The sequence below is a fragment of the Manis javanica genome, chromosome 10 (genome assembly GCF_040802235.1).
Source record: "Manis javanica isolate MJ-LG chromosome 10, MJ_LKY, whole genome shotgun sequence".
Lineage (NCBI taxonomy): Eukaryota > Metazoa > Chordata > Mammalia > Pholidota > Manidae > Manis > Manis javanica.
This window is the reverse complement of record NC_133165.1, coordinates 29,875,056-29,889,193: the sequence shown is the minus strand read 5'-3', so window position 1 is coordinate 29,889,193 and position 14,138 is coordinate 29,875,056. Positions and strand designations below refer to the sequence as shown.

General features: G+C 41.3%; 1 long non-coding RNA gene across 3 annotated transcripts; it reads right to left on the bottom strand.

The window, feature by feature from the left end:
- Positions 1 to 5,231: 5,231 nt before the first annotated feature.
- On the bottom strand, positions 5,232 to 14,054 carry LOC108408600 (uncharacterized). 3 transcript variants are annotated; one of them, XR_012122129.1, is made up of 5 exons: positions 13,923 to 14,054; positions 11,141 to 11,510; positions 9,723 to 10,118; positions 8,896 to 9,133; positions 5,278 to 6,893 (listed from the first exon to the last, which is right to left on the bottom strand). It is a non-coding gene; the product is annotated as an uncharacterized lncRNA (long non-coding RNA). The 3 variants fall into 3 exon arrangements; XR_012122127.1 differs by having other exon boundaries at positions 5,232 to 6,893; positions 9,723 to 11,510; XR_012122128.1 differs by lacking the exon at positions 9,723 to 10,118 and having other exon boundaries at positions 5,286 to 6,893.
- Positions 14,055 to 14,138: the final 84 nt, after the last annotated feature.

The following is a 14,138-nucleotide window of genomic DNA, read 5'->3' as shown; positions in this document are numbered from 1 at the left end:
TTCTGCATGAAACCCTTCTAATGATGGGGAGCTCATTGCTCCCAAGGCAGCTTCTTCCATTTAAAAACAGCTCTGATTGCCAGGAACGTCTTTCTGAGCTGAAAACTGTGTTGATCTTCAGTTTTACATATTTCTCTTACTGCTCCTAGTTGCAGAAAAAAAATTAACACAGTTTTATGATTTGAACATTTGGCCGAAAAGCTTTTTGCTGCTATTCAGTCACCACAACCATCAGAGCCTTCCCTTCAAACCTCCAAAAGCAAAGAGAAACAAAGCGTGAAGTCATATATTCTGTTTCCTCAAGTTTGGACAAGTTAGAGGAAGATTTGTTTGCTGAAGTTGCTACGTCCTTATCCATTTTGACATTAAAATCTTGGAAAGGACTAAAGGCAAAAAGGAGAACCCTGGTATCTGCATTCCCATCACATCAGTGAAAGGGCAGCTGGGGCAGGATGAAGCCTGCGATTCTTTCAAGAGTTTTTGTTTCTTATAGCAGCCATCTGAGTGCCACCAGGCCCCGGGCATGAGCTTGGGGTCCTTTCCCTGCAGAAGGAACAATGAAAAACACACCAGTGCTAGTTCTCAAAACTGTGACCTGCACTTTTCACCCAGGAGGCTAGAATTACATCAGTCCCAGTTCTTCCCCTAGACTTACAGAGGAAGGCTCAAGAAGCCCCCGAGACCGCGAGACCTGGGTTCCTAGAAAACCTGGAGCAGGTGGTGCTCTCGGGGCAGGACTCAACACTTTGGAAGACTTGGTCCACTTGTCCGGGAGGGCCCATGTTCTGCTTGTCCTGCCCTGCCTGACTCCACTGCTCTGAGTCCCCGGCTGCTGGTGTTGCAGGGGCTGTGAACTGTGTAGTCGGCCTGGGCATGTAGCCCTCGGGCGAGTGGGCTGAAGCCTGTCTCCTACAGTTTCCTCTCCCCCTGCCCAGACCAGTTTTGTGCTTTGACTTAACCTAAATGATGGGGTCTCTTAGGAAAGGCACTGGACACAAAACACAAGACATTAGCATTCTCCCCTTGTCCAGCATCCTATGATGACTTCACCAGTAAGTGCAGCTCTGGTGCTTTGGACCTAAGGAGGAAGAACAGAACCCAGAGCAATTCCAGAAAAGAGAAACTCCACAAGTGAGAGTGACCATAGATTTGAAACTGTCAAATCACAGATAGGAGGTCTAAGAGATACTCCTTAAAATCAGGATGATGATAGGAGAAGAAATTAAGGGTAATAATCTATAAAGAAGTACCTACAGAGATACAGGAACTATAGCTGATGAAAAATTAGGGACATTCGAGGATGAGCACCAAAATGGAGGAGCTAGGATGGTTGGAATTCATGTCAGCAGCAGTGCTACTGCCTCACAACTGTCCCTTGGTATCTCTGACAGGCAGAAGAATGAGCATAGTAACTCATGAGTTTGATGTAATACAACTACTGCTTTGTTTTATCTGCGGCTGGAAGTATTACAAGTATGTATCACTGATCATGAGTGCGTAGGACGATTGGCACAACCGTCTCTAGGCCTAGATAAATAACATGCCACTGGGGTTATAATCTTGTTTCAAAGAGAAAAATGTATTTGTTGTGCATCTGATAATCTGTTTATTTCTGGTCTAAGCACTTTACTTGGTGTATTAGACTGTTCTGGCTGCCCTAACAAAATGCCACAAATGGGGTGGCTTCAACAATAGAAATGTATTTTCTCACCATTTTGGAGGCTGGAAATGAAGGGTTGGTTGGTTTCTACAGAGGCCTTTCTGCTTGGCTTGTAGATAACCACCTCCTCCCTGTGTCCTTCCGTGGCTTCTGTGTGCGTGGGTGCCTCTGGTGTCTTTCCTCTTCCTGTAAAGACACCAGTCCTGTTGACGAGGGCCAATCCTTATGACCTCATTTATCCTTAAGTACCCCTTACAGGCCTGTGTCTAAATAAAGTCACACTGGGGGCTAGGGCTTCATTGAGCAAATTTGGGGGAACACTATTCTGTCCATAACACACAAGTCAGTCTGTAACACAGTCCTTATCATATATTATGATAATTCCTTAGGAGTGTAGTTGGGCAATCTGAGGCTCAGAAAGTTAATAAATTGCCTACGGTCAGATTGGTAGTGAGAGGTGGAGTTGAGATGGAAACCCTGATCTGCCCAGCTCTGCAGCCTGAGTTCTGTCTCTGCAGCATGTAAGAGTATCTTTCCTTACACATTTCTATGAGCTGCACACTCCATTTATTGAGTGCTTTGAGTTTCTAGAACATCGTCATGTGATCTCCAGAAGCTCTGCAGGGAAAGCAAGCAGTGTAGTCCCATTTAGCAGATGAGGAGATGGAGGCATAGAGATAGAATTTGGCTATAATTAGTTACCTCTGAATAGAGCCTGGAGCTGGGATCTCCTGCATCCTAAGCTGATAGTGCTGTATACCACAGTGAGAGAAAGGAAGGCCTCTATATGATGTTTTCACAGCTTTCTGATTCTCCTATTCTGGAAACAGCCTGAGCAAGTCAGGGCAGAAGCCACTGTGGTGAGTGGATTGTTAATGCATCATTCCAGACTCTAGGGTCATGGAACCACCTTTTCTCTCATTGTCTCTGAACTTCAACATCAACCTTTTTCTTAGGAAAGAGACAATCCTTTCTAATTGGAGGAGTATTTGTCTGTTTCTTCTATTTCCCAAACCCTGAGCAGCAAAGATAGTGTCAGCTTATCATGTGTTGAGAATATCAGTTTACTTCCAACACTTTTCTGTGCACTTGTATCTCAGTAGGGAAGTTCTGCTTTGTTATTTTTTAGGCGTGTTAACAGTTTTAGTGATTATAAAACGCTTTCACATCCACTATCTCACTTTGGGTTTGCAGTTTCCCTGTAAGAAAAATGGTGCGAGTATTATAAATAGACCCAGAAAAACACAACAACTCATCCAAGATTACCGATCTATCATCAGGGCTGGAACTTAACAGTCTATCTTAACACTATAGTGGTGACTTCAAACAGGAAAATTAGGAACCTCTAAAAAAGAAGGGTGAAGAAACTTGGCCTGCTCCAACACCTACATCATTTGGCTTTGTGATAAGGGGGAATGTTCTTTGAACCATGAACCAGGGTATTTAGTTTCTGCTCTGGCTCTCCCATTAACTGTCGTTCTGAGCAGGCCACTGCTTTCTCTTGGGCCTTTTCTTTTTCTCATGTGAAAAGGGACGTGGTTGAATTAAATAGCCTCCAAGGGCCCTTCCAGCTCTACCACTATATTCTGTGACCCTTCAGAGTCAAACAGGAGTAGGAAAAAGAGACTCTGATCTACATTCATTCATTCATCCTTGTATTAAACAAACATCTCTTGAAGACCTACTATGTGTGACACTGGCCAAAAGCATTGATAACAAATAATTTAAGACTTGGGGAAATATCACAAAGGCGGACAGGGTATAATGGAAATAAATTACAAAGGGGATCTACTTTAAGTTGGTGGACAAGGAGACCTCTAAGGAGTCAGATTTAAAGCTGAGACCAGAAAGAAGGTATGGAGACTGCATACAAAACCAGACAATGGCCAGACCATAAATAAAAAACGGAACTTGATTCACAATCTAGGGCATCCAGCCTGGGAAACCAACCTATCGTCTACAGGAATCAGCTCAGGAAGCCAGTCCTGCTGTTTACGAGTCAGACTTGCAGGAAGTCAGACCATTCTCGCAACCAATTCAGGAAGCCATACAGTACCTCCTGTAACAGCAGTCCCCAAATAAGCAAGACTTGATTAATAACAGACAGTTTCCCTAATCTTTGCCCTAGCTTCAAACTTAGGACCAACCAGAGAATGCCAAGTATGTACCTTAAGCAGTCACACAGGATGTCCTGCTTCTACTTAGCTGGTCTGTAGCTTCCCCAGGCCAACAGCCTCTGATCGGGGCCTACCTGAATCTGTCCCCTTTGTGCACTGTGAAGCTTCCTCACTGCTTTTCCTGCCTTTGAGTCCTGCCAAAATGCAAGTGCTGGGGGCTCACTACCTTGCAAGCTCTGAATAGCCTTTGTATGCTCTTATTTGGGTGGTCTCGTTTTTTCCTGCAGAGCCAGTTGGGTGAATGGATTGAAGTGGTCCATCCTGGGCAGAAGCAGCTGAAAGGGGATCAAGTGTGGCTGCACGGTGGACTAGAGGGGAGGGATGACCATCCAGGGGTTTGTAATGAATTAGAGTTTACTCTACATGCAGGGGAGAGACATAGTCCTGTTTATATTTTTAAAAGTCACTGCTGACTGAAGAATGTGAGCATTGAGAGCAGAAAGAGGATCACGTAGGGTACACCCCTTGTGGCTTAAGGCACAGATGTGGAGGCTGGGATTCTAGTGGGAGTGGGATAGAGAGATGCAGACTAAGTCAGTTTATTATTTAAAGTGGAATCATTCTTTTCTCACTTGCAATGGCTGGATTTTACGGTATGTAAATGATACCTCAAGAATGCTGTTTTCAAAAAATAGAATTGCCAGAAGTTAACAATAGACAGGATAGAGGTGGAGCAGTGAGAGGAGTAGATGCCAACATTGGTTACTGGGTTTTTGGCTTCAGCTCCTGGTGGCTGGTGGTACCACTTATTGGGCTACAGTGAGTGGGGCAGGTGCAAAGATGAAAGTGAGGTGGTGTGTGCAGGGTGTAGGAAGACAGCGAGTTTTGTTGTAGCCACGTCGTTTTGAAACGAGAGACATCCAGGTGGAGATATTTAGTAGACAGTTCACAGAATCTTAAGCTCAGAGGACAGCTCTGGACAGATGGTGTGAACTGGGCAGATGGTAAGCAATTAATAGTGATATGAATGACTGGGCTCACCTGTGGGAAGTTAAAAGCTAGAGGAGGACTCCAGACTGAGTTTTGTAGCTCTCCAATGTTTGGAGGCTGGGTAGAAGAAGAGGAGCCAGTAAGGAAAGAAAAACCTAGTAGAAGACATCTAAGACAAGAAAGCATTTTGAGGAGGACAGAATTGTCATCTGAAAGGCAATTGGAAAGTCCAGTAAATCTGAGGGTGGAAAAAAAAATCGTCACTGTGTTTGGTGCCCTGGAAGCTAGGGGCAAAGAAGTGGTGCAAGGAAAATCGAGATTGGAGCAGGCAGAAGAATGACAGTAAAGACAGTTCATATCACTTGTGTTGAGGTGTTTGGAAGCACTGGGAAGAGGTGAAGTGTGGCAGGTGAAAGGGTGTGTAAGGGGCAAAGAGGGGGCTTTGTGAGAGGAGAGGGGGGTCAACCAAGGTTCATGTGCCCATAGGAATTAACCAAGAGAAAGGGAGAGATTCACAGGCGGGGAAGAAATGGAATAACAGAATTCAAGGGGTTTTTTTGCCCATTAAAAAAATTTTTTTTATTAAGGTATCATTGATATACACTCTTCTGAAGGTTTCACAAGAAAAACAACGTGATTATTACATTCACCCTTATTAACGAGTCCATCCCATATCCCATTGCAGTCACCATCCATCAGTGTGGTAAGATGCCACAGAGTCCCTATTTGTCTTCTCTGAGCTACAGTCTTCCCTGTGACCCCCCACACACCATGTGCACCAATCATGACACCTCACAATCCCCTTCTCTCTCCCTCCCACCCTCCCTTTCACACCCCTCCCCTTTGGTAACTGCTAGTCGCTTCTTGGAGTCTGAGTCTGCTGCTGTTTTGTTCCTTCAGTTTTCCTTCCTTGTTATACTCCACAAGTGAGGGAAATCATTTGGTATTTGTCTTTCTGAGTCTGACTTATGTCACTGAGCATAATACCCTCTAGCTCCATCCATGTTGTTGCAAATTGTAGGATTTGTTTTCTTCTTATGGCTGAATAATATTCCATTCTGTATATGTACCACATCTTCTTTATCCATTCATCTACTGATGGACACTTAGGTTGCTTCCATTTCTTGGCTATTGTAAATAGAGCTGTGATAAACATAGGGGTGCATCTGTCTTTTTGAAACTGGGCTCCTGCATTCTTAGGGTAAATTCCTAGAGTGGAATTCCTGGCTCAAACGGTATTTCTATTTTGAGTTTTTTGAGCAACCTCCATACTGCTTTCCACAATGGTTGAACTAATTTACATTCCCACCAGCAGTGTAGGAGGGTTTCCCTTTCTCCACATACTCACCAACATTTGTTGTCTTTTGGATGGTGGCCGTCCTAACTGGTGTGAGGTGATCTCTCATTGTGGTTTTTATTTGCATTTCTTTGATGATTAGTGATGTAGAGCATCTTTTCATATGTCTGTTGGCCATATGAATTTCCTCTTTGGAGAAGTGTCTGTTCAGCTCTTCTGCCCATTTTCTAATTGGATTATTTGCTTTTTGTTTGTTGAGGCGTGTGAGCTCTTTATATATTTTGGATGTCAACCCTTTATTGGATCTGTCATTTATGAATATATTCTCCCATACTGTAGGATACCTTTTTGTTCTATTAATGGTGTCCTTTGCTGTACAGAAGCTTTTCAGCTTGATATAGTCCCACTTGTTCATTTTTGCCTTTGTTTCCCTTGCCCGGGGAGATATGTTCATGAAGAAGTCACTCATGTTTATGTCTAAGAGATTTTTGCCTATGTTTTTTTCTAAGAGTTTTATGGTTTCATGACTTACATTCAGGTCTTTGATCCATTTGGAGTTTACTTTTGTGTATGGGGTTAGACAGTGATCCAGTTTCATTCTCTTACATGTAGCTGTCCAGTTTTGCCAGCACTATCTGTTGAAGAGACTGTCATTTCCCCATTGTATGTCCATGGCTCCTTTATCATATATTAATTGACCATATATGTTTGGGTTAATGTTTGGAGTCTCTATTCTGTTCCACTGGTCTATGGCTCTGTTCTTATGCCAGTACCTTGGGTGGGTTTTTCAATCTGCCATCACAGGAGGCCACTGGAAAAGTTTCCATTCCTTAAGAAAACAGTGTCAAAAAAAAAAAAAAAAGGTTGTCAGAGAAGGGAACAAAAACAAACTTCAGCTCTATATTATTTACAAGGGACACACAAAAATTAAAGGACAAGGAAGCTACTATTTCATGCCCACAAAGACAGTTAAGATAGTTCAAAAAAACAACATAAGGAACAGAAAAAATAGGTGTTGATAAGGATGTGGAGAATTTAGAACCCCCGTACATTTCTGGTGGGAATGTAAAATGGGACAGCCTCTTTGGAAAACAATTTGGCAGTTACTCAGAAAGTTAGAGATAGTATACCATATGACCCAGAAATTCCATTTCTATCTAGGTATATACCCAAGAGAATTGAAAACATTTATAGAAAAATATGTACAGTATATTCATGAAAGCATTATTTATAACAGCCAAAGAGTGAAAACAACCCCATCAACTGTTGAATGGATACACCACAAATATGTTATATCCATAGTGTGAAATATTATTCAGTCATAAAAAGGAATTAAGTATTGATACATCCTACAACATGGATAAACCTTGAAAACATTGTAAGTGAAAGAAGCAGACACAGAAGGTCACATATTGTATGATTCCTTTTATATGAAATGTCTAGAACAGGTAAATACATAGAGACAGAAAGTAGATTAGTGGTTACCATAGGATGGGGGAAGGGGAAATTGGGAAGTAAAGGGTTTCTTTCTGGGGTTTTGGAATTGTTCTGCAATTATTGCTGATGCTTGTACAATACTCTGAATACATTAAAAATCACTGAATTAAAAAAAAAAAAGGTTTTACAGCTCTAGCCTGTAAAACCTTTCAGGCAAACTTTTCCATAGCCAGAGTGACCTTGGAAACCATAATATTGAAGGTGATAGAGCCAGTGTGTCTGGGTCCCTGAATGACTCCATTTGAACCCACCTCCTCCCAGTCTGGAGCAACAGTCCTGGATGATTAAGAGAACAAAATAACTTCTATTTTATTTGGGCCCTTACATGTTGGGCCTATTTATTTTGGCAGTTTAGCCTCCTCTAATATATTTAGTATAGAGAAGTCTTATTATGACAGAAAACCCAGAAGTCTTAAAGGAAAAGACTGACAGATTTCACTACATAAAAAATGTAAAATTTCTGTACAGGAAAAATAGGATAAACAAAGTTAAAACAGACACGAAGAAAGTGCGCAATATGCAGTAGGTATTATTCATAAAAAATGCATAGTAATTTCATATAAAAATGCCCTCAGTAGTAATCACTAATACATCAAATTTTTCGTAAAGCAAGACCTATATCAATACCTTTTCCTTACTTATACTTAACTTTTAACTATCTAGTATTTTTAAGACTACACAGAAAGTGACAATCTCATTTTCCCTTGTCAATTAATCTTTAAAGGTTTCCCAACACAGGGAAAATGAAAGGGAAAGAGAAAAAAATAAGGCAGAATGAGGTTTAAACAGCCCTACAATTCAGAAGGCGGTGCTTATTAAGCCCTAAAATAGAGTAGGGAGCAGCAGTGGACACGTTTCATACATTAAGCAAGACAAGACAGAAAAACTCTAGGGTTTCTTCCTTTTTTAAAGGCACTTCTCAAATGAACTATCTTGTTAATATCAAGTTTCCTCAAAGTGGCCATTACAATTCCAAATTGTCCCTGGGGAAATTGTACTGGTGGGATATACATACTAGTTACAGTGAAAAAACATGAAGGAAGCAGGTATTGACCCAAAAGAGTCAGGACTTTAGATAGAAGAGACCCCATGAAAATCGCCATGGTCTGTAAAGATAGTGTTTATGCAAACTTCCAAGATGGAACTTGGCCAAAAGCAAATCATCCCCAATCAGGAGCCAAACAGATCCCAATTCTGGGTAAAGGAAACCAAACCAAATAGTCCTCAAGGACAAACGTAAGGCTTGGTCTCTTCTGTCCCCATCTTGGTCAGTTTGGATTCTATGTCAGAGCCTGTGCTGCCCCCAGACTTTACCACCAGCCCCTAACACTTACCCTCAGTGGAAGTGGGCAAACTCCTTCTGGTTTCAGCTGCTGTTCTTAATATAGTTCACTGAAACTTTGTATGAGTTCCTGCTGGTTATTTTGTGTTTTTCAAACCTGTTAGATGCTTGTTGCTTCTGCTTCCTTTACACAATGGATTGAGACCATGTTAGTTTTCTGTCAGTGGTGCTGTCACCTTGTTCTGTTGTAGATGACATCCGTGGGTTTCCATTTTGCGATCCTCATTGCTCTGTGTTTTTAAGGAACAGTTTAGGGAGAGTCAGAAATTATGTTACCGTCAGTGTTACCTCCTCTCTTATGCCATTTTATTGAGAGTAGGGGGAACCTTCACAACAACATTCCAGCAGACTGTCCTGCATATCTCATTAGCTACAATTACGACACACATCCATGTGTATAGAAGCCTGGCGATGATGATGATGTTAACCCCTGATTAGCATCAAGACTCGCTTTCTGGAGTTAGAACAAAAAAGGCAGAGCACACAGAGACACAGAAGGTGAGAACCAGTACGGGGTTCTGGACAAACAGTGGCAGTGGACAGAACAGATCTGAGTATACAACTAAGGGCGTGAAAAGCACTATTTTTCAAAATTGACCATAATTCATAGAAATATCTTTTACATCACTATCCTATATACATGTACACATTCATGTAGCTCAAACAAGTTTCATGAAACAATGCTTCCTATATTAGAAAATGAAACCTATTAAATTGCAAGTATGATTTTATTAATATTTAAATACAGTATACAGTAAAAAGCCTAAAAAGTACGAAGAAATTTATAAAGATTGTATTTAATGTGATGGGTGTGCTTGCCTGTTCATAAGTTTATTCCAATTGGGAATGCATGAAGATAAGGCCACACGCATGTCAGGTGCACTGTTGAGCCGATTCCTTTTCTTTGATTTTAATCGTGTCAAGATCGAAAATCCGAGTTCACACAAACAGGTAGTTGTGAATGGTAGTAACAGCAATATACTCTTCGTACTTAGCAATGGAAATCCATCCTTAATCTTAATCCAAAATGCAGATAAACTTAGTGTCTTAAAATAACTCCTCAGTGTGAATGATGAACTGAGCTGCAGTAACTCATTCTCCTCTTCAGGCACCAAGTTTAACTTAATGATTGATTCTGGGGTTTGAAAAGCAAATGGATTTTTCACCCAAAGATTTTCCTTTAATACTTCAAATTTCTCTTCTGGGAAGTAATGACTAAAGGTTTGAGACAAAGAAGTGAGATGAAACAGTATCTCTAATTTTATTTCCTTTAAGCAGTCCTCATTAATAATGTTCTCTTCAATGTGTTGTAACAATGTTGGGAACATATAGTAGCGATTAGTTTTAAGTCTTGCTTGCCACAACAGTAATGTCTTTTGGAATCCTAGGATATGTTCAAGATACTGAAATATATCATAGTTTTCCCCCTGTAGTTTCAAATTTAATTCATTAAGAATGCCAAAAATATCACTTAAATATGCCAATTTTGTCACCCAAATGTCATCTTCAAAAATATTTGCCCATTGAGATTGCTTTTCAGTGAGAAAAACGTAAACCTCATTCCTGAGTTCATATACTCTACTCAGTACATTTCCTTGAGACAACCAACAAACTTCTGTATGAAACAGTAAGTGGGTATGGTTAACTCCAATCTCTGAATAAAGTATTTCAAGAAGTCAGCTGTTCAATGAGCTTCCTTTAATAAAATTCACAATTTTCACTGCGTTTTTCAGTACATCCATTAGACTTGGTGGAATTTCACTGGCTACCAAAGCTTCCCGATGAATAAAACAGTGATTCCAAGGAGCATTGTTATGGGTTGCTTCTAACAATTTCTCAATAACTATGCTATGTTTTCCAGTCATAGTTGCTGCTCCATCACTGGAAATTCCTTTCCAGTTTCTCCAGTTTAATTTATATTGGCTAACAATGCACTTTTCTAATTCAGTAAATAAATCGAATCCAGTTCTTTGTGAACTTAAATTAAAACAACACAACAGATCCTCTATAAAATCATCTTGCCACACATATCTGACATAAACCAAAAGTGCTGGACAACTTGCAATATCTGTGCTCTCGTCAAGCTGGATTGCAAAATCTATGCCAGACTGTAGCCGTGTAATAAGCATTTCTTCTAAATGTTTTGCAATAGTACAGATTCGACGAGATATTGTATTATCACTAAGAGGTATAGTTCTTAATTTGTCAGCAGATTTATCATCAAAAATCATACGTACCATATCCATACATGCTGGGAGAATAATTTTTTCTGCAGCTGTGTGAGCCATCTTCTCTTTTGCCACTCGATATGCAACTAAATAGGATGATAGTAAGGCTCTCTCATTCATAGTTGTGGAACGACTAAGAAATTGTAGTGATACTTCTATGTTGTTTTGTTGCCTTTGAAAATGGTCATCCTCATCGTCCTCCTCCACTTTCACTATCACTATGCCTTCCATCTCTTGGGTAGCCTGGGGAGAGAAATCTGTAGTATCCCTTGATTCAGCAGTCATTGTTCAGGTTCAGAGAACTGGCTTGCTTGATCCAAACCGCCTGTCTGCAGGACTGTTCTGCCCTAGATATTCAATGAAATCCGCTTTTGCTATCCTGCAGGGGAGAAAAATTTAATAGCAATATGAAAAGGTAACACTGAATTACTATGCTACTAATACAAGTATTCATGAAGACAATTCACTAAAACCGATGGTGAGACAGTAAATACTGCCATTCATGTTAGCTTTGTGCCAGGCACATTTGGTACACTACATACACAGCTCAGGTAATGCCCATGGGAACCTTATGAAGTTCATGATTCTTATTCCGATTTTAAAAGCTGAAAAGGATTAAATACCATGGGTAACAACATAGTGTAGGGGATTCAATACTCAAACCCAAGTCTGAAGACCGGATTCCTAACTGCTGCTATTCTGCCATCTGGACCCTCAAAAAAGTGATGTGGTCACTCTTAAAAAGGGACCACCAAAGTAGGGTGTGCAAGATGATCCACTGAGGCACAGAGAAAAAATATTAAACTATATTTTAAAAATATTGAAACCCATCTAAACTTTTCTAACCACCCTTGTCTCCATCTTCCAGCATTTATGGTCTCTGTCATCATTTGTGTTGCTGTTCTTACTTCATCTTCCAATGATTGCATTTTCGTTGCTCATTTCCCTTTATTTTAAGTGATACATCTTTTGAAAATTTCATTCTATCTTAGCTCTTTTAAGAAGATCAAGGAAATCTCAGTTTTTGGTTCTAGGTCAAAATTTTAAAGATGGGGAAGGGGGAGTAACACATTTTTAGAGGCCTCCTTCCTTTTCACATTGGCAATATGAATCAAAATGAAGGGACTACAAGGAAGTGAAACTCAAGAGACACAGAGCTGAGGTCAGTAACACAGTCACTTCTCCATGACTTGGGATGGCTCTCCTGGAGTGTTCTCCTGCTCATATTCTGGGCAAATAGCAGTAGAGACTGAGTTTTATTTTGCATTTCTTGAATGATCTCAGCACCTAGTCCTCTGTTGACTTTAGACTGTCTACATCACTAGTTTGGTATATAATATATTGATAGATTTTACCCTGAAATCTAATTTTTAATGCTTTCATCCTTTATCTCAACAATATGACTTATGAATAGTCTTTTGCACTCCTCGTTGCCCTGTCACTTAACAGAAACCTTGCAACCCAGATTTAAAAAATATTTGTTCAAATGAATTTGATGTCAACATTTTCTGCCTATTTGTAAAAAGTTCAACAACTGCATCACAGGCCTGGTATTTCAATATTTGGAAGGGCTTGTCATTTATAAATTAAGAGATTTCGCTATATTGCAACTGTCAGGTTATTGATGAAACACCTGAATTAGGACTAGAGGAATATTATAGCAGCACAAGTTTAAAATACAGAAATTATGTGTCCATGGGTAAGCTACTTATATATATCTTCCATTACAATGTGTAACCATCCTATTCTCCAGCAAATAAACATTCTTCAATTTGCTGTTTATGTATTCTCCACAATTTGTTGATTGTACATGATCTCTTTAGGACTGGTCTGTATGAGTTGTTACCTCTGGTCCAGTGCCTCTTAATGGTCTCTCTCAATAATGAAAGTATCTTTCTACACACTAGTGGCATTGCAGGAAATGGAGACAGGGTATTAGGTTTGGCCTAGTTGCAATTTTCTCAGATTCATTCTATTGATGAAGTTCCAGATTCGAGGGCCCTTTGAGATAATTTAGTTTTTCTTAGGACAAAATGGAGACTTTGTGGTGTTTTGTTCAAGATCATCCAGATAATCAGTGGCAGAGAGAGCACTGGCAACTGGTCTCGTAATGGCCAGACACACTTTCCATTGCACCACCACAAACTGCCTTCATTACTCACTGGTCCAAGCCAGTTACCACCGCCCCCCCCAACCCCCGCCAACTGAAAAATTCACCTAATGTCTGAAACCATACATTTAAAAAGCATTCAAAAAGTTCAGAAACTGAGAAGGGGTAAGTGCATGCAATCTTTTCGTACTGTATCCAAATCACTTTATTCCCTAGGTTTCAAAGTTTAATCACCACCACTAATGGTGGTGGGTTTTGGTGTGAACAGATGATCTGCCAACACTAGTATAGGCTTAACAAACTTGCCTGCTTAAAAAATGGGGACAACCGAGGGGCATACAAGTTACACGAGGGTCATTTTGTCCGTGACCCCTTGGCGGGTAAAAACCTAGGACGAAAGGGCCTTGGGGTGGGGTGGGGGCGGCACGTAGAATCTCTCTTCCCGGTCCCGGAGGTATCTCGTCCTACTCGGGAAACCAAAGCGTTGTTCCCTTCTCGCTTGGGTCTAGGGATGTCTCCGCAGGGAGACGGCCCCAAGGCCTAGGCTGGGATGCAGGATGGGGCGACATGTGCCCTCCTCCACCCTGTTCGGGGGCGGTGCTGGCAAGCGGGTCGCGTAACACAGCCGTGCGCATACACATCGGTCCCCGCCCGTCCTCCCCAGCCGGACCCACGTCTCACCGAGAACCCCGGAGAAGTCTGGGGGTGCTGGGCTAGAAAACGGAAGTGACTCCGGGAAGTGAAAGGCAGCGCGACTGGACCCAACACCACAGCCCTCAAGTACCCTGCAACATAAGTGTGTGCGCGCATGCCTGTTTGTGTTGCAGAAGCCGGAAGTGCGTCACGCCCGCCTTCCCCCGGGCGTCGGGGTCCTCTCTAGGAGCGCGGGAGGACTTT